A 10,000-nucleotide genomic window follows, 5' to 3' on the forward strand; every position below is an offset into this window, starting at 1 on the left:
CATGGAGCTTTTTTGGGACTTCCGTGTGGAGCTTTGGGGCCGTTCCGCCTAGCTTTTTATGCCCGATTAGGCTTCCAGGGAGGCGGCTAAGCATTATTGACCAATCATGGAGCTTTTTTGGGACTTCCGTGTGGAGCTTTGGGGCCGTTCCGCCTAGCTTTTTATGCCCGATTAGGCTTCCAGGGAGGCGGCTAAGCATTATTGACCAATCATGGAGCTTTTTTGGGACTTCCGTGTGGAGCTTTGGGGCCGTTCCGCCTAGCTTTTTATGCCCGATTAGGCTTCCAGGGAGGCGGCTAAGCATTATTGACCAATCATGGAGCTTTTTTGGGACTTCCGTGTGGAGCTTTGGGGCCGTTCCGCCTAGCTTTTTATGCCCGATTAGGCTTCCAGGGAGGCGGCTAAGCATTATTGACCAATCATGGAGCTTTTTTGGGACTTCCGTGTGGAGCTTTGGGGCCGTTCCGCCTAGCTTTTTATGCCCGATTAGGCTTCCAGGGAGGCGGCTAAGCATTATTGACCAATCATGGAGCTTTTTTGGGACTTCCAGCCGGTGCTTTGGGGGCCTTCCCCCTCACTTTCTACGCCCGATTGGGCTTCCAGGGACGCGGCTAAGCATTTTTAACAGAAATGGAGCTTTTTGCGGAGCTCCAGCCGGTGCCACCGGCAGGCCGTGCACTGCGGACGAGATGACCGAAAGAAGCTCCAGGAGAGCGGATGGACGCTTTTTAAGCACCGAGGCGGAGATCGCGGAGCTTTAATAGACTTCCAGCGGGCCCAAAGCGGCCAGGCAGACGGCGCAGCGCGACCTGGTACCTCGCACGGGACGCATCGCCCCCCCCGCGCACAGTTCCAGGGGGCCGGGATGACGTTTCAAAGCTGCCGCTGCAGCTGCGGCGGGGAGTGGCCTCCCTCCGGTGGACACGACGAGTAAATGACACCGGCCGCTGACGCAAACCCACGCCGGACAGGAGAGCTCAAAAGCCGGGTAACATTTCAAGGAAGACCCCCCCTGCGCAGACCTCCACTAGGCCGGGATGACTGTTCAGCTGTGGCGGGGAGTGGCCTCCCTCCGGTCGGCACGACGAGTAAATGACACCGGCCGCTGACGCAAACCCACGCCGGACAGGAGAGCTCAAAAGCCGGGTAACATTTCAAGGAAGACCCCCCCTGCGCAGACCTCCACTAGGCCGGGATGACTGTTCAGCTGTGGCGGGGAGTGGCCTCCCTCCGGTCGGCACGACGAGTAAATGACACCGGCCGCTGACGCAAACCCACGCCGGACAGGAGAGCTCAAAAGCCGGGTAACATTTCAAGGAAGACCCCCCCTGCGCAGACCTCCACTAGGCCGGGATGACTGTTCAGCTGTGGCGGGGAGTGGCCTCCCTCCGGTCGGCACGACGAGTAAATGACACCGGCCGCTGACGCAAACCCACGCCGGACAGGAGAGCTCAAAAGCCGGGTAACATTTCAAGGAAGACCCCCCCTGCGCAGACCTCCACTAGGCCGGGATGACTGTTCAGCTGTGGCGGGGAGTGGCCTCCCTCCGGTCGGCACGACGAGTAAATGACACCGGCCGCTGACGCAAACCCACGCCGGACAGGAGAGCTCAAAAGCCGGGTAACATTTCAAGGAAGACCCCCCCTGCGCAGACCTCCACTAGGCCGGGATGACTGTTCAGCTGTGGCGGGGAGTGGCCTCCCTCCGGTCGGCACGACGAGTAAATGACACCGGCCGCTGACGCAAACCCACGCCGGACAGGAGAGCTCAAAAGCCGGGTAACATTTCAAGGAAGACCCCCCCTGCGCAGACCTCCACTAGGCCGGGATGACTGTTCAGCTGTGGCGGGGAGTGGCCTCCCTCCGGTCGGCACGACGAGTAAATGACACCGGCCGCTGACGCAAACCCACGCCGGACAGGAGAGCTCAAAAGCCGGGTAACATTTCAAGGAAGACCCCCCCTGCGCAGACCTCCACTAGGCCGGGATGACTGTTCAGCTGTGGCGGGGAGTGGCCTCCCTCCGGTCGGCACGACGAGTAAATGACACCGGCCGCTGACGCAAACCCACGCCGGACAGGAGAGCTCAAAAGCCGGGTAACATTTCAAGGAAGACCCCCCCTGCGCAGACCTCCACTAGGCCGGGATGACTGTTCAGCTGTGGCGGGGAGTGGCCTCCCTCCGGTCGGCACGACGAGTAAATGACACCGGCCGCTGACGCAAACCCACGCCGGACAGGAGAGCTCAAAAGCCGGGTAACATTTCAAGGAAGACCCCCCCTGCGCAGACCTCCACTAGGCCGGGATGACTGTTCAGCTGTGGCGGGGAGTGGCCTCCCTCCGGTCGGCACGACGAGTAAATGACACCGGCCGCTGACGCAAACCCACGCCGGACAGGAGAGCTCAAAAGCCGGGTAACATTTCAAGGAAGACCCCCCCTGCGCAGACCTCCACTAGGCCGGGATGACTGTTCAGCTGCGGCGGGGAGTGGCCTCCCTCCGGTCGGCACGACGAGTAAATGACACCGGCCGCTGACGCAAACCCACGCCGGACAGGAGAGCTCAAAAGCCGGGTAACATTTCAAGGAAGACCCCCCCTGCGCAGACCTCCACTAGGCCGGGATGACTGTTCAGCTGTGGCGGGGAGTGGCCTCCCTCCGGTCGGCACGACGAGTAAATGACACCGGCCGCTGACGCAAACCCACGCCGGACAGGAGAGCTCAAAAGCCGGGTAACATTTCAAGGAAGACCCCCCCTGCGCAGACCTCCACTAGGCCGGGATGACTGTTCAGCTGTGGCGGGGAGTGGCCTCCCTCCGGTCGGCACGACGAGTAAATGACACCGGCCGCTGACGCAAACCCACGCCGGACAGGAGAGCTCAAAAGCCGGGTAACATTTCAAGGAAGACCCCCCCTGCGCAGACCTCCACTAGGCCGGGATGACTGTTCAGCTGCGGCGGGGAGTGGCCTCCCTCCGGTCGGCACGACGAGTAAATGACACCGGCCGCTGACGCAAACCCACGCCGGACAGGAGAGCTCAAAAGCCGGGTAACATTTCAAGGAAGACCCCCCCTGCGCAGACCTCCACTAGGCCGGGATGACTGTTCAGCTGTGGCGGGGAGTGGCCTCCCTCCGGTCGGCACGACGAGTAAATGACACCGGCCGCTGACGCAAACCCACGCCGGACAGGAGAGCTCAAAAGCCGGGTAACATTTCAAGGAAGACCCCCCCTGCGCAGACCTCCACTAGGCCGGGATGACTGTTCAGCTGTGGCGGGGAGTGGCCTCCCTCCGGTCGGCACGACGAGTAAATGACACCGGCCGCTGACGCAAACCCACGCCGGACAGGAGAGCTCAAAAGCCGGGTAACATTTCAAGGAAGACCCCCCCTGCGCAGACCTCCACTAGGCCGGGATGACTGTTCAGCTGTGGCGGGGAGTGGCCTCCCTCCGGTCGGCACGACGAGTAAATGACACCGGCCGCTGACGCAAACCCACGCCGGACAGGAGAGCTCAAAAGCCGGGTAACATTTCAAGGAAGACCCCCCCTGCGCAGACCTCCACTAGGCCGGGATGACTGTTCAGCTGTGGCGGGGAGTGGCCTCCCTCCGGTCGGCACGACGAGTAAATGACACCGGCCGCTGACGCAAACCCACGCCGGACAGGAGAGCTCAAAAGCCGGGTAACATTTCAAGGAAGACCCCCCCTGCGCAGACCTCCACTAGGCCGGGATGACTGTTCAGCTGCGGCGGGGAGTGGCCTCCCTCCGGTCGGCACGACGAGTAAATGACACCGGCCGCTGACGCAAACCCACGCCGGACAGGAGAGCTCAAAAGCCGGGTAACATTTCAAGGAAGACCCCCCCTGCGCAGACCTCCACTAGGCCGGGATGACTGTTCAGCTGTGGCGGGGAGTGGCCTCCCTCCGGTCGGCACGACGAGTAAATGACACCGGCCGCTGACGCAAACCCACGCCGGACAGGAGAGCTCAAAAGCCGGGTAACATTTCAAGGAAGACCCCCCCTGCGCAGACCTCCACTAGGCCGGGATGACTGTTCAGCTGTGGCGGGGAGTGGCCTCCCTCCGGTCGGCACGACGAGTAAATGACACCGGCCGCTGACGCAAACCCACGCCGGACAGGAGAGCTCAAAAGCCGGGTAACATTTCAAGGAAGACCCCCCCTGCGCAGACCTCCACTAGGCCGGGATGACTGTTCAGCTGCGGCGGGGAGTGGCCTCCCTCCGGTCGGCACGACGAGTAAAGCTATTTAGGAAAATCTGAGATAAATATCACTTGCATAATAATTTGGAACACGGTCCCGTGTTCCAAATTATTATGCAAAATGTATTTAGACACCAGCAATCGCACTTAGATTTGTTTCTTTTTTCTTTCTTTTAGCTTCCATAATGTTACCGGGCGCTGACGCAAACCCACGCCCGGCAGGAGAGCTCAAAAGCCGGGTAACATTTCAAGGAAGACCCCCCCTGCGCAGACCTCCACTAGGCCGGGATGACTGTTCAGCTGCGGCGGGGAGTGGCCTCCCTCCGGTCGGCACGACGAGTAAAGCTATTTAGGAAAATCTGAGATAAATATCACTTGCATAATAATTTGGAACACGGTCCCGTGTTCCAAATTATTATGCAAAATGTATTTAGACACCAGCAATCGCACTTAGATTTGTTTCTTTTTTCTTTCTTTTAGCTTCCATAATGTTACCGGGCGCTGACGCAAACCCACGCCCGGCAGGAGAGCTCAAAAGCCGGGTAACATTTCAAGGAAGACCCCCCCTGCGCAGACCTCCACTAGGCCGGGATGACTGTTCAGCTGCGGCGGGGAGTGGCCTCCCTCCGGTCGGCACGACGAGTAAATGACACCGGCCGCTGACGCAAACCCACGCCGGACAGGAGAGCTCAAAAGCCGGGTAACATTTCAAGGAAGACCCCCCCTGCGCAGACCTCCACTAGGCCGGGATGACTTTTCAAAGCTGCCTCTGCAGCTGCGGCGGGGAGTTGCCTCCCTCCGGTGGACACGACGAGTAAATACACCAGCACTTGCTCTTAGATTTGTTTCTTTTTTCTTTCTTTTAGCTTCCATAATGTTACCGGGCGCTGACGCAAACCCACGCCCGGCAGGAGAGCTCAAAAGCCGGGTAACATTTCAAGGAAGACCCCCCCTGCGCAGACCTCCACTAGGCCGGGATGACTGTTCAGCTGCGGCGGGGAGTGGCCTCCCTCCGGTCGGCACGACGAGTAAAGCTATTTAGGAAAATCTGAGATAAATATCACTTGCATAATAATTTGGAACACGGTCCCGTGTTCCAAATTATTATGCAAAATGTATTTAGACACCAGCAATCGCACTTAGATTTGTTTCTTTTTTCTTTCTTTTAGCTTCCATAATGTTACCGGGCGCTGACGCAAACCCACGCCCGGCAGGAGAGCTCAAAAGCCGGGTAACATTTCAAGGAAGACCCCCCCTGCGCAGACCTCCACTAGGCCGGGATGACTGTTCAGCTGCGGCGGGGAGTGGCCTCCCTCCGGTCGGCACGACGAGTAAATGACACCGGCCGCTGACGCAAACCCACGCCGGACAGGAGAGCTCAAAAGCCGGGTAACATTTCAAGGAAGACCCCCCCTGCGCAGACCTCCACTAGGCCGGGATGACTTTTCAAAGCTGCCTCTGCAGCTGCGGCGGGGAGTTGCCTCCCTCCGGTGGACACGACGAGTAAATACACCAGCACTTGCTCTTAGATTTGTTTCTTTTTTCTTTCTTTTAGCTTCCATAATGTTACCGGGCGCTGACGCAAACCCACGCCCGGCAGGAGAGCTCAAAAGCCGGGTAACATTTCAAGGAAGACCCCCCCTGCGCAGACCTCCACTAGGCCGGGATGACTGTTCAGCTGCGGCGGGGAGTGGCCTCCCTCCGGTCGGCACGACGAGTAAAGCTATTTAGGAAAATCTGAGATAAATATCACTTGCATAATAATTTGGAACACGGTCCCGTGTTCCAAATTATTATGCAAAATGTATTTAGACACCAGCAATCGCACTTAGATTTGTTTCTTTTTTCTTTCTTTTAGCTTCCATAATGTTACCGGGCGCTGACGCAAACCCACGCCCGGCAGGAGAGCTCAAAAGCCGGGTAACATTTCAAGGAAGCTATTTAGGAAAATCTGAGATAAATATCCTTTGCATAATAATTTGGAACACGGTCCCGTGTTCCAAATTATTATGCAAAATGTATTTAAGTGTCATAAAGATTACATTTTTTGTTTTTCAAGTACTGAAATCACCCTCAGTCATGGTACAGTCCATGGTAGTCTGCCAGGTGAGCGCAATTGTAGTAATTAACAAGTCTATTTAAGTTCCGCGTTTTTAAGCGTTCGGCCATTTCGTTCAACCATGGGGAGGAAAAAGGATCTCTCTGCTGTCGAGAAGCGTGAAATCGTTCGATGCCTTGGACAAGGTATGCAGACATTCGATATTGCACGAAAGCTTAAGCGCGACCATCGAACTTTGAAGAAATTCGTCGCTGATTCGGAGCAAACGCGCGTTCGTGCAGACAAAGGCACGACAAGGAAGGTTTCTGCAAGACAAACAAATCGAATCAAGAGGGCGGCTGCAAGCATGCCACTAAAGACGAGCAAACAAATATTCGACGCTGCTGGTGCCAGTGAAGTCCCACGAACGACGAGGTGCAGGATCCTCCAGAGGCTTGCAGTTGTGCGGAAACCCTCCATTCGGCCACCCCTGAACAACGCGAACAAGCAGAAACGGCTGCAGTGGGCCCAGACTTACATGAAGACAAATTTTCAGACAGTCCTGTTCACCGACGAGTGCCGTGCCACCTTGGATGGGCCAGGTAGGGTTTTTTAAGTTTTTCCTTGCACTTTTGAGAGCTCAGGGGATGCTTTGAGAATAATTGTCAATTTCTGTCTATGTGAAGCCCTTTGAGACTGCTTGTGATTTAGGGCTATACAAATAAACTTGATTTGACTTGACTTTACAGATGGATGGAGTCGTGGATGGTTGGTGGACGGCCACGATAGCCCAACAAGGCTGCGGCGTCAGCAGGGAGGTGGCGGAGTGATGTTTTGGGCCGGAATCATGGGGAGAGAGCTGCTTGGCCCCTTTAGGGTCCCTGAAGGCGTCAAAATTACGTCTGTTAACTACGTGGAATTTCTGACTCAACACTTCTGTCCATGGTACAACAGGAAGAACCGTGCTTTCCGTCAAAAGATCATCTTCATGCATGACAATGCACCGTCTCATGCTGCAAGAAATACGTCAACGTCTTTGGCATCTATGGGAATAAAGGGAGAGAAACTGATGGTGTGGCCCCCATGCTCCCCTGACCTCAATCCTATTGAAAACTTGTGGAGCATCGTCAAGCAGAAAATCTACGAAGGTGGGAGGCAGTTCAATTCCAAAGAGCAGCTCTGGCAGGCTATTCTTAGATCCTGCCAAGAAATTCAACCAGAAACTGTACAAAAACTCACAAGTTCAGTGGATGGAAGAATCGTGAAGCTGCTGTTGAACAAAGGGTCCTATGTTAAAATGTAACTTTGTTTTTTATTGAAATAAAGGGTCCTATGTTAAAATGTAACTTGTTTGTCTTTTCTTTGAAATAGCTTTTGATTTCAGTAAATATGACCTCCTAATGCTGTAAATTCTTAAGATGGGCATTTCAGTTCATAAAAACCTATAAAATGTTATAAAACTCTGTTGTGCGTAATAATGTGGAACAGTGCATTTTAAGTTTTTTATTTTTTAAAAATTCTGTGATCATTCGGAGGTTTGTTCAATAAAATTAGAATTCATCAAAATAATGGTTGATGACTTGAAAATTATGCTGACTCATTTTGCATCGACTATTTAGGAAAATCTGAGATAAATGTCACTTGCATAATAATTTGGAACACGGTGTAAGTGCGATTGCTGGTGTATTTACTCGTCGTGTCCACCGGAGGACGGCAAATCCCCGCCGCAGCTGCAGCGGCAGCGCTTAAATGTCTTCCCGGCCGCCTGGAACTCTGCACGGGGCGTGTTTCGTCCCGCGCAGCGGTACCAGATCGCGCTGCGCCGTCAGCCGAGCCGCGCGCGGTCCGCTGGAAGTCTACACTGTGTTCCAAATTATTATGCAAATTGTATTTATGTGTCATAAAGATTACATTTTTTGTTTTTCAATTAAACTCATGGATGGTATTACGTGTCAGGGCTCTTTGGATCACTGAGATCAATCTCAGACACCGGGGATCATTACCGGCCAGTTGAGCCCAAATTAAGGAAAAACTACTTAAGAATGGTGTTCCACATTATTAAGCAGATAATTTGAAGTTCGCTTTGAGCAGTGGCGGACGCCAACCCACGACCGGTGGGAGAGCTCGGAGGGCGGATGGGCTTTCAAGGAAGCCCCCCAGGCCGGTCCCACTCGCACTTAGAATTTTTTTTTTTTTTTGGCTTCCATAATGTACCGGGCGCGGACGCGAAACCCACGCCGGGCATGGCAGCTCGAAAGGCGGCTAAGCATTCAAGGAAGCACCGTCTGGAGCTTCAGAGCCGTTCCGCCTGACTTTTAACGTAGAGTACCGGGCGCAAACCACTAACTCAAGCCCGGCATGGCAGCTCGAAAGGCGGCTAAGCATTCAAGGAAGCACCGTCTGGAGCTTCAGAGCCGTTCCGCCTGACTTTTAACGTAGAGTACCGGGCGCAAACCACTAACTCAAGCCCGGCATGGCAGCTCGAAAGGCGGCTAAGCATTCAAGGAAGCACCGTCTGGAGCTTCAGAGCCGTTCCGCCTGACTTTTAACGTAGAGTACCGGGCGCAAACCACTAACTCAAGCCCGGCATGGCAGCTCGAAAGGCGGCTAAGCATTCAAGGAAGCACCGTCTGGAGCTTCAGAGCCGTTCCGCCTGACTTTTAACGTAGAGTACCGGGCGCAAACCACTAACTCAAGCCCGGCATGGCAGCTCGAAAGGCGGCTAAGCATTCAAGGAAGCACCGTCTGGAGCTTCAGAGCCGTTCCGCCTGACTTTTAACGTAGAGTACCGGGCGCAAACAACTAACTCAAGCCCGGCATGGCAGCTCGAAAGGCGGCTAAGCATTCAAGGAAGCACCGTCTGGAGCTTCAGAGCCGTTCCGCCTGACTTTTAACGTAGAGTACCGGGCGCAAACCACTAACTCAAGCCCGGCATGGCAGCTCGAAAGGCGGCTAAGCATTCAAGGAAGCGACGCCGGCCGGTCCGCGGGCCAAATAGGGTCCAGTAAAGTACCGGGCGCGGCCACTAACGCCTTGTGGCGGTCGCCTTGTGGCGGTCGGGGGGTGGCGGTCGGGGCTGGCGCTTGGGGCCGGTGGCGGTCGCCTTGTGGCGGTCGCCTTGTGGCGGTCGGGGGGTGGCGGTCGGGGCTGGCGCTTGGGGCCAGTGGCGGTCGCCTTGTGGCGGTCGCCTTGTGGCGGTCGCCTTGTGGCGGTCGCCTTGTGGCGGTCGCCTTGTGGCGGTCGGGGGGGTGGCGGTCGGGGCTGGCGCTTGGGGCCAGTGGCGGTCGCCTTGTGGCGGTCGCCTTGTGGCGGTCGCCTTGTGGCGGTCGGGGGGTGGCGGTCGGGGCTGGCGCTTGGGGCCGGTGGCGGTCGCCTTGTGGCGGTCGCCTTGTGGCGGTCGGGGGGTGGCGGTCGGGGCTGGCGCTTGGGGCCGGTGGCGGTCGCCTTGTGGCGGTCGCCTTGTGGCGGTCGCCTTGTGGCGGTCGGGGGGTGGCGGTCGGGGCTGGCGCTTGGGGCCGGTGGCGGTCGCCTTGTGGCGGTCGCCTTGTGGCGGTCGGGGGGTGGCGGTCGGGGCTGGCGCTTGGGGCCGGTGGCGGTCGCCTTGTGGCGGTCGCCTTGTGGCGGTCGCCTTGTGGCGGTCGGGGGGTGGCGGTCGGGGGGTGGCGGTCGGGGCTGGCGCTTGGGGCCAGTGGCGGTCGCCTTGTGGCGGTCGCCTTGTGGCGGTCGCCTTGTGGCGGTCGCCTTGTGGCG

The sequence above is a fragment of the Syngnathus typhle genome, unplaced genomic scaffold (assembly GCF_033458585.1).
Source record: "Syngnathus typhle isolate RoL2023-S1 ecotype Sweden unplaced genomic scaffold, RoL_Styp_1.0 HiC_scaffold_304, whole genome shotgun sequence".
NCBI classification, from domain to species: Eukaryota; Metazoa; Chordata; class Actinopteri; order Syngnathiformes; family Syngnathidae; genus Syngnathus; species Syngnathus typhle.